The sequence below is a fragment of the Myxine glutinosa genome, chromosome 1 (genome assembly GCF_964187855.1).
Source record: "Myxine glutinosa chromosome 1, kmMyxGlut1.1, whole genome shotgun sequence".
NCBI lineage: Eukaryota > Metazoa > Chordata > Myxini > Myxiniformes > Myxinidae > Myxine > Myxine glutinosa.
In genome coordinates, this window is record NC_136261.1 from 127,071,745 (window position 1) to 127,092,029 (window position 20,285).

Genomic DNA, 20,285 nt, shown 5'->3' on the forward strand with positions numbered 1-20,285 from the left:
GGTCCGTAGGCCTAGGGGTTCGCTGCTTACCTAATTACTACCACCAGCCGGGAACGAGGAATAACTTCTGCTCGAACCACGGTTTTAGTTGGATTAATTGCCGAGCGGTTTTAGCAACCCGGAGTTCGAGCCATTAACAAACACTAGACCCGATTCCTATGGGTTGGCCGAATCGCTCCACGTACACTCAATCTGGAAATCACGAAGACGACCGGACGAGAATGAAAAAGGCAAAAGTAGGAAGAACAGATATTTATTAATTTTCATTTACACAAACAAAGAAAAGGAGCAAAAGAATAAAATAAAAGCAATGTACAGGGAAATGGAATGAGCAGAAGGACACAGAGCAATTCTAGCTTACCTATACAGTCTTACTTATACCCGGGACAGAACAAACAAAGACAGATTCACACGGTGGGAAATTGCAGATTGGATTTGATGCCGGTAGGACGGGGCACGGTCCAGAGAGATCGCGGCAAGAAGGTCTCGGGGCCAGTGGCGCGATGATGGTCTCTCCCGCATCAAATCCAGTCAGCAGGGCCCACAGAGGACACGAGGCGGCGCAAGCTCCAGCGCAAGGGGGGCAGCACGGCGAGGCAGTAGGCGCACGAGACCATTCGTGTTCATCTCTCTCCTATAAAAAAAAAACCCGCGCGTCCCCTTTTATTACGTGCTTTTGGGATTCACCCGCGTGACTGTTGGAAATGCCCCTCGGTCAGCTCGCCTCGGCCTTGATTGGTCGCGAGGGCTCACCGATCCCGCCCCCTTGATGAGGCGTTGGCAAAGCCATGCCTTGTCCCTCGCGCTTGGCTGACTCCTCCCCCCCACCCCCCCCCCCCCCCGATGATGAGGCGGGGCCACACCCTTCTTCTCCGGGTTAGAGCACCTGCAATGACGTCTTTGGCACGAGAGGAAAATGGGCCTACGCTTATTTAATTGATGCAACGCAATGAATTAGTGGACCACAGAGCCTTATACTGACATTTACTAAGGACATAACTACTGAGGGAAACCTATGATTTGCTACGTGTGTGCGATGGCCTAACTAAGGACGACCTTTGATCTTTACAATTGGAGGTATTTACAAGAAATATTTACAGCACACAAAAGGGTATATTTTACAACAAATTACACACAGGATTCTCAAATCCTCAACACTGCACCCTCATCCTCACGGGACGTCCCGGCCCGAAAAACTTTAACTTTAGTGTGACACGCAGGTGTAGTAACCCTCTACAATTAACCTGACCCTGAGTGCGACAATTTTAAAACACAAATAAATATGTCCCGCTAATTGCATTGCACCCTGCCTAACAGTTTCACACCCACAGCTAACCGAATTGCGGAATTAATTCTCAAACTAAACATGAACGGTGGGGGAGCATTATTTACAATGACGTTATTTTGACTATTTACAAAACTGCAACCCAGGACCTGTGATTTTCCAGGAGAGAAACAAAAAGAGATTCCTGTGGGGAGGGAGGAGACAGCATGCATTGCATCGACACACCAGCACCAATAAACACCAAAGCACCAATCACCAAAAACGCACCAAAAGCACCATTCGGTGCAACAGTCACCAGTTCATAATAATAAAACAACAAAAAAAAACAACTGGTGGTGGTCTTCTTCTTCTCTGCTGGGCCGATGTTCTTCCTGATGTTCTTTCTTGACGTTCTCAACTTGCGGCCTATTTGAAAATAAAAGGGCACCAACGCGTCCACTTTTTATTTATGGCCAACAGGGGCCAACTAAGGGTGGTCCACCTGTCTGGCATAGGTGCCACCTTTACCCTGGGCCGCAAGTAAGATTACCTGGCCACCATGGCCGGTCCACAGCAGAGGTGCCAGGCCCCAAAACGTGGGGTCCATATAGTGGTGCTTGGCCGCAGAACGGCGGTCCATAAGTGGTGCATCAATGCAAGCATGCTGGTGCGGGGGTTCGGGCTCACGGATGCGACCTCCCCGCACGCTCCCCCTCAGTGCCCAGAAAGCACGATCCTTGGTTGGGGAAGGAAGACAAAGCCGCAGGGTTAGTGAGGGCAAGGGCGCAGCACACATCAAAACAGGCAATGCAGGACGAGGTACGTACGGAGAGCGAAGTGAGAAAGCTCGTCCCTACCGTACGCCCCCCATAGGTGACCTACACTACCCCCCCTTGCCCCTCCCCGTATTTACAAAAAAAACTTACACATTTACAAATTCGTCACCACAATCCCTCTAATCCAAAATTTGCCATCACCAATTCATCATCAATCCTCATAAGGAGGGAGAGATGGAACATCAGCACAATGCCACACCCACGTCATGATGCGTCTCACAATCCAAACACTTGCACAAAAAAATAATAAAAACCATGGCATGGTGTGGAGCACCGTCACCTCAGGTGAGTGGATGTAGATGGTGTGAGGAGATTCTTAATCCTAACTATCCTCTAAATGACTTTAATACACTTTACACTACTCGGGGTCTTTCCCTGCCAATCCATTGGCCATCTTACACTCTATGTGGTTTTAAGAACCAAATTCCCATTGACCAAACTGTGGTGCTTCATCAATTTGGGGTCTCACTCCCCCGATTCAACTCCCTGTGCCTTTGCACAATTTCAGGACTGGGTCGTGTGGCTCTCCCAGCAGGTCTACCCACCTGCACACCTCCACCACTGCAGTTGCCTCCGAGCTTACCTGCTCCTTACCCTAACCTATCTACCTGGGGAAGGCCCTAAGGCACTCTCCCCACTCGGTGCCCTCTCTGGCACTGGGCTACCCGGGTCCGTCCTCCGGATCCTCGGGCCCCATCCACAACAACTCTAACGGCCCCCAGAGCCCACCTGCGGCCTCACCTGGCCGACATCCTAACAGTGGCGGAGTGCCCATTTAACTAGACACACTAACAGGCCACACGCCCAGCCATTTCCACGTCACTAATGCACCCATCCAAACACCATTCTTCCACCACGCACCACAGATGCCAATATCCAACCACAATTTACCTACTCCCTCTACCTAACTCTTAAACTACCCTCCCCGGGTATTCGTGATAGGGGTCCACTTTTCCCCCATTCACACCTTCGCACCATCCACTCCACTCCACAGTTTCCACCATACTCACTCCACACCATCCATTCCATACTCCATATATTCCAGACCATTTATTCCATTCAACCATGCTCACCTGTTTTGGAACACCTGTGCCCATCACTCCTGGTGCTTCCTGCACCCTCCTTCCTCCAGGACCATTTGCTCAACACAACACTCAATCACCATTACTCACTCATACACTGCTCCATACACTTTCACGCTCAATACAACTCACAATCACCTCACACTTTTCACAATACACGTCCGAATACACTTTCAACCTCAGCGGTCCGTCGTTTGTGATCCAATAACTTTCGTTCTCTGTATTCCCAGTCTTTTCACCCATAGCCTACTTCCTTGTGTAAATCTCAACTCAAAAAAAACAAAAAAACAAAACATTACCTTCTCTGTTCTCATTCGTTTATTCATTCTTATTCGTTCGTTCGTTCTTCGACCACGTGTTTCTCCCCCATTTCCCCAGATAGTTTTCACTGTTATTAACCTTCAATGTTTACACTTTCCCCTCAAGTTATGTATTCCGTCATATATTATAACACCTTTTTCTTCTTCTTCTTTAAAAGGCTGCTTTCGACTTGCTCACCAAATCAATTCATCCCCAAAAAAATATCCATCTCCTATAGTGCCTTTTTTCTACATTCCCTAAACTCTCCTGCACTCCATTCTCCATCCAGCGTCCTTAAACGTATTTTTAACTCGAAGGTCACAAGAAACTCATTTTGCAATAAATGTTCGTTTCCCATAAATCGTACACTTTCTAAAATCCAATCTCACCCCTCCCCTCCAAATCTTCCCCATAACCCCTCCCCTCCAAATCTTCCCCATCACCCCTCCCCTCCAAATCTTCCCCATCACCCATCCCTTTCAAATCTCCCCCCTTGCCCCCTCCCTCTTAAACTACCCCCTCACCCCTCCCCGCCAAGACGCCCCCTCGCCCCTCCCCTCCTAGACTCCTCCCTCACCCCTCCCCTCCAAATCTCCCCCATATCCCATCCCTTTCAAATCCCTCCCCTTGTCCCTTCCCTCCCAAACTCCCCACTCGCCCCTCCCCTTCAAATCTCCCCACCCTCATTGCTTCTCAATTTCCCCCCTCTCACTCCCCCTCCTCAAAGCGTCCTCCCCGCTTCTTCCCCCTTCCAACTCTCACCTCCATCTCCCCCAACCTTCTGCCTCGCTCTTCCCCCTCCTCAAATAACACCTCATTGTGCCTCACCCAATCACCATCAAACCTTTTGTCCGCCCCATCCTTCCCTTTCTCCGAGCCATTCTGAAATCTCTGACACACCTTCAAAAACTCTCCCTACCTCTTCCACCTCTTCCACATCTTACCCTACCCCTCCTCCCCCCTGTTCTGTATCTGATGCTCCCCCTTCCTCTTCATTAACGGTATGGACCTCAAACATCCGGGGCCTTCGTTCAAACTTAACTGATCTCTCCATACAGGTTGCTTCTGTCAAACCAGACGTGATCTGCTTAACAGAAACTTTCCTCCTTTATGATGTCTCTGATTCCTTAGTATCTCTCCCGGGCTACTCCCTCCTCCGGTATGATAGACCTGAGCCTCGTCCTGGAGGTGGGGTTGCTATCTTTATCAAAAACTCTCTTCCTCACTCGCCCTGCACTGCACTCTCTCCACCTCACCCCCAGGAATACCTCTGGCTACGGCTTCCCCTTCGCTCCCACCTCTTGTTCATATGTGTGTTGTACCGTCCACCAAACAGTGATGACTCCATCTACATCTCGCTGTCTGATAATATGGACCAACTTCTATCTACTCATCCCAACTCTCTCTTCCTCATATACATCCCAACTCATCCCTTCTATCAACCTCATATACTCTCTCCTCCTTCCTCTTCCTCTTCCTCATATGATTTCAACTGTCATCATACCAGTTGGCTGGGTGTGGGTACCTCTCTCACCAGCCATGGCTCCTCAGCAAAGGACTTCTGCGACTCACTGGGACTGACACAATCTGTCAATTTCCCGACCCGGATCTCAGTCAACGGAACATCTTCTCTTCTGGACTTGGTTATGACTAACTTCCCTGAAAATGTCTGCTGCTCTTCTTCTGCTCCAATCGGATCATCTGATCATGTCCTTGTTAAAGTGGACATCTCTCTGACCATCCTCAGGGAGCCTGCTCAGCGTCGACGAGTCTGGCATTTCACTCAGGCCAACTGGCACGGTCTTCAAGCAGCCATCAATCATCTGGACTGGTCTCCCATCTCTACCACCTCTGACATCAACTCATCCTGGGAATTCTTCCAAAGTAAATTGCTCTCTCTCATGCACAGATTTATCCCATCTCGTCTTCAGTTGTCATACCCTTCCTCCCGTCCATGGTACACGGATTCTTGTGGTGAGGCTGTTGCCCAGAAACAACTTGCCTTCGTCTCCTGGAAAGCAAATCCAACGGAAGGAAATCTCATTTCCTTTCACAAAGCCCGAAACAAGTGTGTGTCCACCCTCAGGAGAGCCAGGAAACAATATCTCTCCGTTCTCAAGACCGAACTCTCTTATCTGTCTCCCTCTTCCAAATCCTGGTGGCGTCTGGTCAAATCCGTTTCTGGTGTTTGTTCCCCCTCCATCCCCTCCCTTACCTCAAACGGCTACACAGCTGACTCTGCACGTGAAAAAGCTGAATGCCTCAACTCTGAGTTTGCCTCTAAATCTTGTGTCCCAAACCCATCCCTCTCTGTACCCACCATACCCAGTCGTACCCTGCTGCTCCTGGACTCCGTGTCCTTTCCTCCTGACAAGGTGGAAAAGTTTCTGTCAACCCTCAACTCTGATTCTGCAACTGGACCCGACGGCATCAGCCCACGGGTCCTAAAATCCTGCTCTGCCGCTCTATCTCACCCTCTCTCTGTTCTCTTCACCCTCTCTTTTGCTCAAGGTCAACTGCCATCTGCTTGGAAATCAGCCAACATCACCGCTATGCACAAAAAAGGTGCAAAAACAGATCCTAGCAACTACAGACCAATCAGCCTTCTCCCAATTATCAGCAAAGTCATGGAATCCATCATTGCTTCGGATATGAAATCTTTCCTCTTCTCCAATGGCTTGATCTCTGATCATCAATTTGGTTTCAGACCAGGTCACTCTACTCTGGACATGCTGCTTCTGCTGTCTCAACAATGGATGGAGGTCCTCAATGCCAAACAGGAAATTAGAGCTGTCTCCCTCGACATATCACGTGCCTTCGACACGGTCTGGCACCCCGCTCTGCTCACCAAACTCTCCTCCTTTGGTATCCATGGAAATCTCCACGCATGGCTGGCGGACTTCCTCTCTAGTCGTCGTCAACGTGTGGCCCTGAATGGGTTTCTCTCATCTCCTCTTCCTGTTCAGGCTGGAGTTCCCCAAGGCAGTGTTCTGGGCCCCGTGCTTTTTCTGGTCTTCATCAATGATCTCTCTGACTCTCTTGAAAATCCTCTCTATCTCTTTGCTGATGACTCCACTCTCTGCCGCTCCATTCCTCTTCCCTCAGATCGGCAGTCTGCAGCCTCCTCACTCTCTGAAGACTTGGACAAAATCACAGACTGGTCAAACAAGTGGAACATGTCTTTCAATCCTGACAAATCTCACACTCTTACTATGTCTCTCCGAAAAGATCGACTGGACAACCCTCCCATCTACTTTCTCAACAATCCTCTCCAAGAAGTTCTGTCGCTCAAGCTTTTGGGTCTCACAATCTGCCATGATCTTTCTTGGGAAAACCACATTTCCAAGCTGGCCTCCAAAGCCAGTCGCCGACTGGGCATCCTCCGTCGTGTGAAGTCCTTCCTCGGCACACCTGAGCTCCTCACCACATACAAGTCTTTCATCCGCAGCTCAATGGAATACTGTTCTCCCCTATGGGCCGGTGCTCCTGCCTCACACCTAGCTCGGCTTCACGCTGTTGAAACCAAAGCTTTCAGAATTATTGGAATCTCCCGCGATGAAGCTATCTCTGAGGGCCTTTCACTCATTCACCGCAGGCAGGTAGGTGGTCTTTCTGTCTTCTACCGACTCCTCTCCGGCCTTGCACCCCCAGCTCTCTCTGTGCTCTGTCCCCCAAATATTCCTACAGGTCGCACAAGATCTGCCAGCAACCCTCTGATGGTTAAACTGCCGAAATCTCGGCTCTCTGCTCACCTTCACTCTTTCATTCCTCTTTTCTCCCGCCTCTGGAACAAACTCCCTCACTCCCTTCAATCCCACTCCTCCCTCCAGGTCTTTAAAACAGCTGTTCACCACCATCTCTTATCTTCCCCCATCCAAAACCTTGATCTTTTCTACCCCCGCTAATTCACCCCAGATCCACCTTGTTGGAAATTCCAACTTCTTTCCTGGAAGTCCTGGCAGTGTCCATATGTTTTATACCTCTCCCACCGCCCCCTTCCCATGCCCCCCCCCCAAAGCCCTCGCCCTCTCTCAGATCTCTCGATGTCTCCATGTCTCCATGTCTCCATGTCTCTCGGTCCCTGCTCTCAAATGTTGTGTTTGTGTCCTTCCCCCTCTCTCCCCATCTTGTCTACCGCTCCCGATGTTATATGTTTTATGTGTCGGTTTGTCTTTCTGTGTGATTAATGTTCGCTCTTTCACGAGCCTCGATCTTGTATACAAAAAAAAAAAAAAAAAAAAAAAAAAAAAACACACACGGCATCATCTGACCTACCTGGTGCCCTGCTAACTGGGTGCTCCCCGTCTTCCCTTTAAACTAAGCACATCCCATGTCATTAACAACCATTCTAACCTCTCTATGTCCCCGTCTACCTGTCCAATGTCACGACTTACCTCTACTGTTACCTATGGTCATCTCCAGGTCCCGATACATTATCCAAACCCTCCCTCGGCGAGCTTACACTGCCATAAACCCCATAAACCTATAGCTCATGTGCCCCAACTTTTGAGGGATGGTGGATTTGCCATCCCACCACATCGGGCATCTTCCACTACCAATTTTGCCATCAAATTCCAACCAATCAAAATTTGCCAATCACTGCCAATCATTCTACCAATCATCAATCTGCCAATCAAATTTTTGCAAATCACAAATTCCCTATCCCTACCAAATGTCCTTTAACTTGAGCCCCGGTGCGTCTTTACATTTTCAAAGCCCGGCTTCGCGGAGCCGAGCAATGAATGCGGGTGGTTTGTTGCTGGCGGTTGGATTTGTCCGGCATTCGGGGCAGGGAAGGGGGCTTACTCGGGCCGAGATTCCACGCACCATCTCTGCACGGAGCCATCCGATGGCCCGATCTCGCCCTGCCGGAATGCCTCAACCACAAGGGGTCGCCGTGCCGACCCTTCCTACCGGGCCGCCCGCTCCGCTTAGCGGAGCATGGACGCGACCGTTTAGAGCGAGGCCCGGCGTGGATCCCGCATGGCGGTTCTTTCGAAACCGCCGTGGTTACGATCCCCGCTGGTTCCCGCTGCACACAAAGCCCGGCACGAACCAAGGGCTCGCTTCGGCTAAAAGTCGATCTAACCGCTATCCCTTTTAGCATCGATGCTTCACTTGCATGCTCACACCCCGCGTTCCGTTCCTTGCTCACACATCCAGCTGTCTCCATACTCTCCGTCATTGCACCTTCTCTTACACACCCCCCAGGTACACTCGTTTTGCTCACAAACGTCGTCACACACCTGACCACCGCACACCTTGGCACACACTCGTCGTTTGCACACCTCATCAACACACCCCTTCGTGCCCACTCCTCGGTCACATCCTCTGTGACAACCATGGGTGTGCACTCCTCCGCACACCCAATCACGTGCTTCACTACCAACTCAAGTGTGCATTCCCACACGCGCTCGGCCATTCCAGGTGTGCATCCTTCCATTCCAGGTGTGCATTCTCTCTCACCTGTCACAACCAACTCGTGCTCCGTGTCACTCTCACTACTCTCACCACCACACTCGGTCGCGCATTCACCCTTACTCTCGACAGTGCACTCTGTAATCATGCACTCCTCTGTTACACACCTTTTCCACGCATCCTCTTGTGCACACTCTCCCGTTACGTCCTCCGTAACACTCACCACAGGTGTACACTCTTCCGTTACATCCCCTGTAACACTCCCCATAGTCGGACCTCCTTGCACACCTCCTCTTTCCATACACTCCGGACCAGTCATACACCTCACCATTGGTCCCTCACGAACACCCGGGTCTACACCAACACTCAAGCCGACTGAATCTCCCCTCACACCATATACATTTCCGAGTATATCGCCACTCACCTTGGCACCTCGTCTTCGCTCCTCCGCCACCTGCAAACTCTTTATTTGGTCAGTAAGCACATCATCACGATTTGAGCACAGACCTTGTACCAATTCCATCACCTCCTCCTTTATCTCTCTCTTAATTTCCCTCTGTCTCTTCTTAATTTCATTCACCCCCTCTTCCACTTCCTCTAATTTTTGCTTCACCTCTTTTATTTCCCGGTGCGCCCCCTCAATTTCTTCCTCGAAGGCCACCTTGATCGTTTCTATGTGCGTCCTCACCTCCCGTCACTTCATCCAAACTCTTTGTCAACCCCTCATGTACCATCTGACATTCCCTCTTCGTCGCTACCAGTTCCTTTTTTATTTCTTTCTGCGTCGCCTTTAACCCCCCGATTATCGCAGTGTTCTTTTCCACTTGCTCCACTAATTCCTTTTGTCCCACCGTCAGCTGCGCTACTCCCCTCGTCAGATCCTCTATTCCCCCCTGTAACCTAGCCGTACTATTTCTCACCTCTTTCTCCATACGCTCCTCACCCCGCTTTACCTCCTCGCGTACCCCCGAGACCTCCTCGCTCACACCTCGTCTGATCTCCTCCCCCATTTCTCCCATCTCTTTGGTAGATGCTGCCCTCATCTGTTCCAAATCATTCCTCTGGGCATCCAATTTGGTTTCTAACCCGATTTTCACCTCCTCTATCTGCTCTCCCATTTGTTTAATTTCCCGGGCGGATTGCTCCCCTATTTCTCTCAATTTGCCTTCCATAGTGTTTTCTAACCCCCCTAACCCATTCTTCACCCCCTTCATCTGGTTCTCCTGGGCAGCCATTCTATTTTCCAACCCAGTTAACCCCTCCTTCATTTCCCAAATTTGATAACCCATGTCCTCTAGTTGGCCCCCCAATTTACCTTCTAAATTGACATTTACTAAGGACATAACTACTGAGGGAAACCTATGATTTGCTACGTGTGTGCGATGGCCTAACTAAGGACGACCTTTGATCTTTACAATTGGAGGTATTTACAAGAAATATTTACAGCACACAAAAGGGTATATTTTACAACAAATTACACACAGGATTCTCAAATCCTCAACACTGCACCCTCATCCTCACGGGACGTCCCGGCCCGAAAAACTTTAACTTTAGTGTGACACGCAGGTGTAGTAACCCTCTACAATTAACCTGACCCTGAGTGCGACAATTTTAAAACACAAATAAATGATGGTCTCTCCACCGATTTGGCTTCCCATATCATTTCTCAATTCCCCGATTTGGTTTTCTAATCCCCCAAATTTATTGTCTAAACCCTCAAATGTATTGTCTAAACCCTCAAATTTATTGTCTAAACCCTCCAATTTGCTGTCTAACTTCCCAATTTAGGCACTAGTACCCCTTGCTTCATCCCTCATTGCCCCCATTTGGCCCCCCAATTGCTGCCCCATTCTCCTGAAATTATCGTCTGTCTTTACCATAAAGGCTATCATCTGCTTCATAAACAGGTCCAAATTCATTGGTGGCGCGGGCTCAGCTGCCGCAACCACATGCGAGCCGCCATTTTGTGCCTCTACAACCACGTGCGCGAGGGCGCCATCTTGTGCACCAGATACCCCCGCAACCACATCTTCATTGCTCTCCTCCTCCCTCTCCTCCATATACATTTCCCTGGGGTCCTGGGTTGCTTCTAACCCCTCTTCTAATTCCCCCACCGGCATCCGGTCGCCTTGATCATCCATGGCGCGATTTCAAATTTGGATGTTAAAACTAAATTTTGGCCACTCCAAATTTTGACCAATTTTTTTTTTTTTTTAAAGATGTTTAAATATTTGGTTCGGGCCTCGAATCCCACTCCTGACACCAATTGTTACGGAACCCAATGTCGGCCTCTTTCCCCCTTATCGAGGGGGGATTAATCCCCTCGTCTATGACTGACCGTCGTGGTCCTCGAAGTTACAACGTCCTTACCGGACCGACGGTAGGTAGGGTCCGTAGGCCTAGGGGTTTGCTGCTTACCTAATTACTACCGCCAGCCAGGAACGAGGGAATAACTTCTGCTCGAACCACGGTTTTAGTTGGATTAATTGCCGAGCGGTTTTAGCAACCCGGAGTTCGAGCCATTAACAAACACTAGACCCGATTCCTATGCGTTGGCCGAATCGCGCCACGTACACTCAATCTGGAAATCACGAAGACGACCGGACGAGAATGACAAAGGCAAAAGTAGGAAGAACAGATATTTATTAATTATCATATACACAAACAAAGAAAAGGAGCAAAAGAATAAAATAAAAGCAATGTACAGGGAAATGGAAGGAGCAGAAGGACACAGAGCAATTCTAGCTTACCTATACAGTCTTACTTATACCCGGGACAGAACAAACAAAGACAGACTCACACGGTGGGAAATTGCAGATTGGATTTGATGCCGGTAGGACGGGGCACGGTCCAGAGAGATCGCGGCAAGAAGGTCTCGGGGCCAGTGGCACGATGATGGTCTCTCCCACGTCGATTCCAGTCAGCAGGGCCCACAGAGGACACGAGGCGGCGCAAGCTCCAGCACAAGGGGGGCAGCACGGCGAGGCAGTAGGCGCATGAGACCATTCGTGTTCGTCTCTCTCCTATAAAAAAAACCCGCGCGTCCCCTTTTATTACGTGCTTTTGGGATTCACCCGCGTGCCTGTTGGAAACGCCCCTCGGTCAGCTCGCCTCGGCCTTAATTGGTCGCGAGGGCTCACCGATCCCGCCCCCTTGATGAGGCATTGGCAAAGCCACACCTTGTCCCTCGCGCTTGGCTGACTCCCCCCTCCCCCCCCCCCCCCCCCCCGATGACGAGGCGGGGCCACACCCTTCCTCTCCGGGTTAGAGCACCTGCAATGGCGTCTTTGGCACGAGAGGAAAATGGGCCTACGCTTATTTAATTGATGCAACGCAATGAATTAGTGGACCACAGAGCCTTCCACTGACATTTACTAAGGACATAACTACTGAGGGTAACCTATGATTTGCTACGTGTGTGCGATGGCCTAACTAAGGACGACCTTTGATCTTTACAATTGGAGGTATTTACAAGAAATATTTACAGCACACAAAAGGGTATATTTTACAACAAATTACACACAGGATTCTCAAATCCTCAACAATATATATATATATATAATATATATATATTGTATATATATATATATATATATATATATATATATATATATATATATATATATATATATTATGTGTGTGTGTGTGTGTATATATATATATATATATATATATATATATATATATATATATATATATATATATATATATATATATATATATGTGTGTGTGTGTGTGTGTGTGTGTGTGTGTGTGTGTGTGTGTTTATGTATGTGTATGTATGCATTGTTAATGTCCGGCTTTCTTCTTGCAACTACAGTGCAGTAACTGGTCTTAATTCTGATTATCTGCACTATCGACACAGGGAATTCTATAATCTCAATATGTATAGTATTTGAGCTGTCTTGCCTGGGTTTGATTCTTGATCCAGCCGTCTTTTCCTATTGGTGATTCCAATGTAGGGCAAGGCATCGATGTGTGCTGTCCATCAGAGAGACGTTTATTTGGAGGACCCATCTGCCAGCACTGGTTATTGGCGATTGTTAAAGATCCCACGATTGTTAAAGGTTTTTTTTTAATGATGAAAATGAAAGTATAAAAATTAACTTCCTTAAATTTGGTAGTCTACTTTTTAAATGACAGGACATAGACTGACTGATCACTCCTTGTTTGTAAACTGTCTCAAACCAGGCCAGGAAATTGTGTAATTGGCACAGTGAGACTTTTGCAAGCCTGTGTTGCCAAGTCTCTTGAGAAAGAGTATATGAAGATATGGTGCACAATGGTCTGCATAATCCTTTATCATTGTGGCCATTCTTCAGATAGGCCCTAAGAATGATTTTCGTCGCACCCCAATGTAAGAAAAGGTTTACTGGTACCAAATGAAAGGTCTGTTTCGTGGCTTTCAAAAAATGCATGTTGGACAATTGGATGAGTGATTCGGTAAAAAGTTGCAGAGTTCTGATTACGGTTTAGATTCCCTCCACCAAGTTAAGCATAACAGAACCTCCCAGAAATAGTCAGATTAGTAATGATAATCTGATTCCTTTTCCCAGGATTACCACAATATTCATTAACTGGCACATAATTTACTTAAAATTTTTATTCTTGAAATAATTGTAAATAATTTATTGATGCATAATAATTACCTCCACCACCAAACGTGGATGCAGGTTGTGTTTTCACCCCTGTTTGTCTGTCCGTTTGCTTGTGAGCAGGATATCTCAAAAAGTTATGGATAGATTTGGATGAAACTTGGTGGACGTGTGTGTGACAAGGACCAACTGTTTCGACTTTGGTGAAGATCCGCATCCAGATACTAGACTTTTCATGTACATGATAAATGGAATCTTTATGATTATAGGCAAGGATCACTGATCATCTTTCACTGACCATTGATATCATCACTGATATCAATTAAGGTTTTTATTTTTTGTTTTGTTTTTTTAACGGACGCTTTTACTGTTTTTAAGAAAATTTTCATTGAGGTTTTTATTTCACAGTTTACAGTTATATATATATTAAAATTTTCCAACGCTATATATCGATTGAGATTTTTGGGGTTTTTTTTTTTAACGGACTTCAGTTTTAACGTTTAATTTTAAAACAAAAAAATCGTTTTTTCCATCAATTTTAATTAACAGATGCTTTTTTCCCATTTACAGACATTATTGTCATGTTTATTTCACAGTTTACAGTTGTATAAATTACAATTATCAAATATCAGATGTTGATTGAGGTTTTCTTTATGGACGCATTTAGGGTTTTAAAGCAAATTTTCATTGAGGTTATTAATTTTTTTTTTTTTTTTTTAACGGACGCTTTTAGTTTTTAAGTAAATTTTCATTTATGTTTTTATTTCCCAGTTTACAGTTATATAAATTACAATTTTCCAACGCTAGATATCGATTGAGGTTTTTTTTAACCGACTTCAGTTTTAACATTTAATTTTTTAAGGAAAAAATCGTTTTTCCCGTAAATTTTCATTTAGAGATGCTTTTTCCCCCATTTACAGACATTATTGTCATGTTTATTTCACAGTTTATAGTTGTATAAATAACAATTGTCAAATGTCAGATATTGATTGAGGTTTTTTATGGATGCGTTTACAGTTTTAAAGTAAATTTTCATTGAGGTTTTTATTTTTTGTTTTGTTTTTTAATGGACACTTTTACGGATTTTTAAAGTACATTTTCATTGAGGTTTTTTTTTTTTTTTTTTTTTTTTTTACGGACGCTTTTACTGTTTTTAAGTAAATTTGCATTGAGGTTTTTATTCCACAGTTTACAGTTATATAAATTACAATTTTCCAAGGCTAGATATCGATTGAGGTTTTTGGGGTTTTTTTTTTTTAACCGGACTTCAGTTTTAACGTTTTTAATGTTTAAATTCTTAACGAAAAAAATCGTTTTTTACCTAAATTTTCATTTAGAGATGTTTTTTCCCCATTTACAGACATTATTATCATGTTTATTTCACAGTTTACAGTTGTATAAATTACAATTTTCAAATGTCAGATATTGATTGAGGTTTTTTTTAATGGACTTGTTTGCGTTTTTTACTTTAATTTTCATTTATGGACGCTTTTTATTCTTTTCATTTGCAGATGTCTTTTCCCCATTTACAGACATTATTGTCATGTTTATTTCACAGTTTACAGTTATATAAATTACAATTTCCAAATGCTAGATATTGATCGAGGTTATTTTTCTTTTTACAGATGAGTTTACAGCTTTTAACGTAAATTTTCATTTATAGACGCTTTCCTACGGTTCTGTGGATTTTTCTGGTGTCCATCGGCATGCCAAATTTCAGCTTTCTATATCACCTGGAAGGTACCGAACATTAATATCAGTCAGTGAATCAGTGAGTCAGTGGTTAAAATGAGCTTTATATATTAGATACTATCAGGAGTATCCGGCGCGTTGCGGGGGGGGGGGGGGAGGGGGGGGAGAGGGGAGGGAGGCAGGTGAGGGAGGGGTGAGGAAGGGGTGGGGGGAGTAGAAGGGTGAGGGGAAAGGTGAGGTGAGAGGGAGGGGAGAGATATACTACATATACATCTTTGGGGGGGGGGGGGGTTTGAGAGGCCCCTCCGTGTTGGACTGTTGGGGTAAGGGGGGAATTGGAAGGAGGAAAAATTTACCCGTGCAAAGAGTGCTTTAACCTCAGTGTTGCCCAGGTAAAAAAGGAAATTGTAATACCCTCTGCCACCATCACCAGGTGACACTAGATGTTACACATTTACACATTAGAGAATTTACACCACTCTCCCAGACACCCACATCCCTCTCCCAGTCCCTCACGCCACAGCCACATTGCCTATGTTACCCCCCAGACAAAGTTGTATTTGTATTTGTACCCCGAGTAAAGTATATGTGTTTATAGCTGGAATATCCGGTGTTGCTCAAGCGAAAAAGAAACATTAACATATTTGAAATGAAGGCAAATATAATGGAAAAACAATTACATCCAAATCAGAATCCATCACAAATGTCAAATCATCATTTTACATTTTCGTTGAATATATGCTGGTGAATGTGCCGTTCATCACGTTTCTGAGTTAAGTATGATGACGTTCAGGAAGAAAAAGCCTTACGACAAACTTCGACAGCCCCCAGAATTGTTTGATTATTTGTGTTCAAATGTCTGGTGATTGTTTTGTATTATCTATGCGAATGTGTACTTGTATATAACTGTCATTAATCCAAAAGGTTTAGGCACTATAGAGCGATTTTTTTTAAATCCCCAAAAAACGAACTTTTTTTTTGCCTAACACACTCCCAAGCAGTCACTGATGAACCTCTGAAAGTTTGACGAAGATCCGTTCAGGCATCTCTAAGAAAAATGGCGACACACACACAGACCAACGGCTCTCTTATATCGTAGATCGTGGATCGCCAATAGACCCATTGAGGATGAGTGTATGGATTTAATCTTCCGGCATGCCACCAAAATCCAATAAAGGTGAAAAACGTTCAGCATCTCGAGTGTCTGGTCACAGCAGGTTTGAACGCCAGGGGGCTCTACGACCTAACATTGCCTCTGTGTCCCAATCCGATTAGCACCAATGCACAAACCCTCTCATCCCCCCATTTCGTTGTTTGGGTTCCGAATGAGGCTCCCATTCGAAAATCAGAATAACACCTCCAGTGCAGAAGACCATAGAATAAATATACCATTAATAATAATAATAATAATAATTCATTTATTTTGTATAGCGCTTTTCCAGAAGCCCAAAGGCGCTTTGACAGAGTGGCAAACATAATGCATAACAATACATGAAAACAACAATTGCAAAAAGACAAGAATCAATAGGGAAATATTTAAAGCAAAAGGAGGGAGAAGGAGAAGAGATAGTCAGGGGTTAAATGCTGTGGGTTGAATGTTGAATGCAGTGTTGAACAGGTGGGTCTTTAGTGATGTTTAATGTGATTTTTAATTGTAATTTTAATTGTTTAATTTGAGTAATTAATGTGACTTTTATTTCCTCAACCTTAGACTTTCTCATTTATAAAGCTCTAATAGTATGCCGTGTAACGCTACATTAACTCACAATTATATCCTGTGTTCAGGGTCTTAGATAAATGATAACATGGTAAACACGTCACTGACGTTGCCTTGACGGTCTATGAAGATCGAATTGTTTTCATGAGGTATAAACGTGTGCTCGTCATGGTATAATATCATTTTCCTGCCATCGCAGAGGTTTCTATTTGACATCACTCGCCACTGACGTCACGCGTTTCGTGACGTGCGATGGGCCGCCCCCATACGAATGCGTCACGACGCACAAAACACCATGGTGGAGAGACATCCGTGCACAGACCACCAGGAGGCGATACCCACGATAACAGCTCGACCAGATCAGGGTTGTTTACATCTCAGAAACGGCACAGAAAGGTACTTTATTTTAAAAGTTTTCCTTTTTTTTATTTAAAAAATTGATAATACTTTTTTTTAAATTAAAAAACGTAATAAAATATAATTCCCCATCTCGTCTCCCGCTCCCTTTATTGTATGTTTTGTGTGTCCGTTTGTGGGTTTTTTTGTGATTGATGTTAGCTCTTACACGAGCCTCGATCTTGTATGCCAAAAAAAAAAAAGTTCCACCGTCGAACTTCGAAGCTGAAGTTCTTTGTCGAGGAAAGAAGGGAGGCGTGCGCTCTCGTCTTGTGTTTTTGCGTCTCGGGTGAAAAATTGCAGCTGCGCACTCAAAACCACCATAACTGCTGTACTTACATCAACAACATCACAACCGTGACGTGAATTCGCAAACTACCTTGAAGGACGATCCCCCAGCCGATGTGGACCTTGGATGCAAATTCAAAACGTTGTACTTGACGCCTTCTGGGTTCTTAGTTTGCGGTGAACATCACTTTTTGAAGTTGCAAATCTGTGCAGCTGCAAAAAATAAAAGTCTAAAATAAGCACGGTACAATACAAACAGAAACTTTTTTGCAGCGTCCTGCTCTAACCCCGTGTCCTCGTAAGCCCTCTCTCATATTCAAAATACTGGGAATCTCCACCCTGTGTTCACTCGTGCCTCACTACTCCAACTTGACTCCAAAACACAAATACGGGTTTTCGACTCTCGTTTGACATCGAGCCGTTTATTTGTTGTAATCTGTTCAAGGGTAAGTAGAAATAAATAATTCACATATGTGGCACAGAGAATAGGGGCATTTCCAAAATGCTTGAAGCTTGTGGTGAAATGAGTTGAACAATAAACGATCAATTACCAAACAACAAAACTATGGGCAAAACACTATGAGCAAAATCAAACAGGAATCGACAAAACACGGAAATACAAGAATTGCTCAAACATCATCAGGGGATTATTTTATGCTATAAACCTACACAAGGTCATACAAGGAAATCACACGCAGGACGAGGCCATTCCGCCCATCTTGTCCGTGCCACATATATTTTTATATTTTTACCAACACCAGAATTTTTTTTTTTTTTTTAAATGCAAAATGTTTTTTATGTCTCCACCGACAAAGTCGCCGGAGGCATTATGTTTTCGGGTTGTCTGTCCGTCCGTCCAGGCTAAACCTCGTTTTTCTCAGCAACCACATGTCCGATTGAGACGAAACTTTCAGGGTAGGAGTGACACCCATGCAGAATGTTTTATGATAATTGTGACGTCATAGGTCACGTGGTATGGCAGCCATCTTGGAATAAAAGCAAATAATTAAAAAATTATTTCTCAAAAACCGCTGAATGGAAAAATTTGAAACTTGGCACATTGTCAAGTACTCCCAATGGGGAACAAAAGCATGATAATGATGACATCATAGGTGAAGTGGTATACCAGCCAAAAATGTTTTGATCGAATTCCTTATCCTAAAAATCTAAAATTGCATGCACATGATCTATGACCAATTTGTATTGAAATATTAAATTCATGACATCATAGGTCACCTGGTTTGGCAGCCATCTTGGATAAAAAAACGAACCTTATCTGATCAACACGAAACTTCACAAACGTGATCCTCTACCCATACATATGCAGTGATGGCATCTACCCATTGTGGGACAATGTGGAAGCATATTGGCGACTCAGTCGCATTGTTATATATTATTCTTAATGAAAATTACCTTTTTGATGTGTGGTTTTCAGTGACTCACTTCCGCTGGACGGGTGCTTTTAACCTGAAGACCTGCCGTTCTTCGGAAGAAATCTGGAATTCAAATAGTCTTTTTAACATCATTTTTACCATTTCGATGAAAGAGTGGCAATTTCAAGATGGTTAACCATAAGTGTTATCTTCCATGATGCAAATATTACTCGTGGAAATATAGGAAATACGAGAAATATCCGTGGATGTGGCATCATTAAATATCTGTGAAATGTCTAGCAGTCAGTACCATAAGTCTATCAGACTAGCATCTATCAGTCAGTGTCTATCAGTATCATATCAATGTCTATCAGTCAACATGATTAATAGTAAATATCATCATTTTAAAGTTGGTTTTAAACTTATCCTGTGCGTTCACAAGCCCCAGATATGACCTTCCCACCTCTGTTAAGAAGCATCCAAACCACATATGGTATCTCCCTCAGGGAAGTCTGCCTGATACAACTAGCCCCCACATTAATAAATGGCACAACCTTTGTGTATTTTCACGTTGTGAGGGTGTCCTTTGTCGACGAGGTGGCAGCCACTACTTTGTTGATAATGACGCACATCATCATGCTTCCGATTGCAGATGTTATTTAAATAAACCACCAAGCTTGCCACGATCATAGGAGACACTTCCGCAAGATTAAACTTCCACTTACTGGCAGAGATGGTCGAGGGTTTGGGTAGTACACGCCCACCCACATTTATTGGGCCTTGCACAGGGCTGTTAGTGACCTGAGAAAGTTCTCCAACTCTTGTGTTGTGCAGAGGCACACCCCTTTCTCTCAGGAACCTTTCCAAGTATTCTTTTAGAAGCTTTGTCAGCCATTTTAGGTAACAATCCTTGTTTTGCTTGCAAGATATACCTGAACATGCCCCCAATGGTCTCTGTTGTTGGGAGTTTCTGAGCATGCGCGCAAAGCATCCTGGTGTGGCGGACACAAAAGCCCACTGGCGTGATGACATCATTCCACGCACCAAGTGGGCGGTGGCCACGCCCGAGGGGTAGGCGTGGCCTGAGGATATACACGGGGCGCGCAGCCCGGAGCGCGCTAGTGTTACAGTGAGCTCCTGAAATAAAGACGCTTATAAGTTACCGCTTGTCCGCTTCCTCCTTGCTCGCAAGCATCGCGCGTAACGCTGCGCTTTACTGGTGACCTCGACGTTGGATCTGCCGGAGCGATCCTTCCACACACGACGCCATTGCCATGGCCAACTTCATCAAACTTCCCGAATTTTGGGAGGCTCAGGCCGAAGT

The 20,285-nt window shown here is 45.3% G+C and overlaps 1 long non-coding RNA gene across 1 annotated transcript; it reads right to left on the minus strand.

The window, feature by feature from the left end:
- Positions 1-1,604: 1,604 nt before the first annotated feature.
- Positions 1,605-19,264, minus strand: LOC137419234 (uncharacterized). Its single transcript, XR_010982799.2, has 3 exons — positions 19,002-19,264; positions 17,680-17,801; positions 1,605-2,000 (listed from the first exon to the last, which is right to left on the minus strand). It is a non-coding gene; the product is annotated as an uncharacterized LOC137419234 (long non-coding RNA).
- Positions 19,265-20,285: the final 1,021 nt, after the last annotated feature.